The sequence below is a fragment of the Lynx canadensis genome, chromosome D1 (assembly GCF_007474595.2).
Source record: "Lynx canadensis isolate LIC74 chromosome D1, mLynCan4.pri.v2, whole genome shotgun sequence".
NCBI classification, from domain to species: domain Eukaryota; kingdom Metazoa; phylum Chordata; class Mammalia; order Carnivora; family Felidae; genus Lynx; species Lynx canadensis.
In genome coordinates, this window is record NC_044312.2 from 63,819,680 (window position 1) to 63,821,805 (window position 2,126).

Consider the following 2,126-nt stretch of genomic DNA (forward strand, 5'->3'; position numbering starts at 1 on the left):
CTGAAATTAGCTTCATGGTATACACTGCAAAGTGTAGAGAGGTGACAGGGATCCTGAAGAGATAAAGGGAAATTGTTCAGCACAGCTATGTGTCTTTTAAAAAGTCCCACCCAGGATAGACAAATATTCTTATGAGGGTCAACAAGACCTATGTAACATGGACCTGGCTTTCTATCTAACTTAAATTTCCTGTCATTCCCCACGTACAACTTGTGCTCTAACCATATAGTGAACTTTACTTCTTCAGTATCTAAGCTCTTCCCCCTGCCTGAGTTTTTTCTCTTTGCTTGACAGTTTTTATTCTTCTAAATTTGGCTCAGGCTTCATCTTCCTTAACTTACAAGCATTACCTGATGGTTCTACCAATGTAGACTAAGCAAAGCCTTCTGTCCTCTGTGTTTCCATACCTTTCTTTAATTACTAAAGTGATAGGAAATCTTATAATTTGTTGTCAGTGAAATTTATTTTTTCGTTTCAAACAGCCCTTGAATTAAACAGGTATGCCCTAGTGTGGGAGGTTTGAGGGAATTCAAGGCTGATCATGACCACAAGATGGCAGAAGCACATTAGCTTTTATTTCCTCACTCTCCTCATTTTCTGCTGCCCATATACACGAGATTACTTTGTTTCCCAAACGTAACCTGCTTTCACACATTTTTGCCTTGGCTTTTCTGTTCTATTTAGAATGCCTACCCACTTACTCTTGGCCTGATAAAATCCTATTCCAAGCAAGCATTTGAGGCTAATGCCATTATCACTACACTCTATTTTATCACCAAAATACTCCTGTCTTCTGTAATCTGTCTTGTCTCTCTTCATCAAAACCCTGCCTATTGTTGAAGTTACTATAGAATGTCATCTTCCCCATCTGTTTTGATTTTTCTCCAAAGATGTTGTGCTATCTACTTTTAACTCTCACAATTCTTATGATACTTCTATGTGGTCTTGTTATTACAGTTATCTGCTTACTTCAACCATTTACCTCTGTTAGATTGAAAAAAACTGTTATTTAAATGTACAACTAACTGATAGGTATTGGGCATCATTTGCATCCTGGGTACTATGGCAGGTACTTTGCACAATTTATCTCATTTATTTTAAACAAAGAAATAGGTATTATGTTCATATCATAGGTAAGAAAATCAAGAGTGAGACAGAGTAAGATTTCCAAGGTAATTTAGTGTGTGAGTGTAAGAATTCAAGCACAAGTCTTTGCAATTCCAAATCTACAATCTTAACAATATTATCAACAGATAATATATTATTCATCATTGTGTACATCTCAGTACATATCAGAATACTTTTTTAAACGTAATCATTGTCAAAAGAACTTTAACTTTTGCTTATTTTTTCCAACATTTCTGAAAAATCTCGTCTAAAATTCACTTATCACTTTTTTATTTTTAGTGCCCAAAAGCACATTGACTAACTGATTAGCGCTCATCATGCACCATGCAATGATCCATTGCTAGTTATTCAATCCTGGACAAGAGACAGAGATTCCTTTCCACAGAGAACTTTCATAGCAGGGCAGGGTAGATGTTGGAGTGTGTGAGAAAAACAAGAGACAAACCATAAAAATATTAGTATGATTATTTCTGCTGTGAAGATGATGGAATAAGGTAATGTAAAATATTCCTGGGGTTGGAAGATAGGGACTTTTGGGAAAGAATACTCTGGAGATGTAATAATTAAATTTAAACCTGAAGGAAGATAAGAAAGCTGATATGTGAAGAACTTGGAGAAGAACCTTCCAAGAATGAGGAAGAGCAAATTCAAAGGACTCAAACAGAAGCTAGTTTGGTGTTATAGGGGACAGGAAAAGCCCACTGTGACTGGAGCAAAATTGAAAAACAGGCGAGGGAAGAAGATAAAAGTCTGAAAGTTTGATTCATATTCTGCCTTTTAGGTCATGATAAGAATTTTGGCTTTTATTCCATGTCATGGAAAGCGTTTGGATCATTTTAACCTTTTAAGCATGGGAATGACATTATCTGGTTGAGCTTTAGGAAGATTACTTTGTCTCCTGGTTGCATATATAGAATAGGGGGGTTACAAGGAAGAAGGCAGTCGTAACAGTTAAGAGACTGTGGGCAGTACCTATGGGTATGATGGGATATCACTTT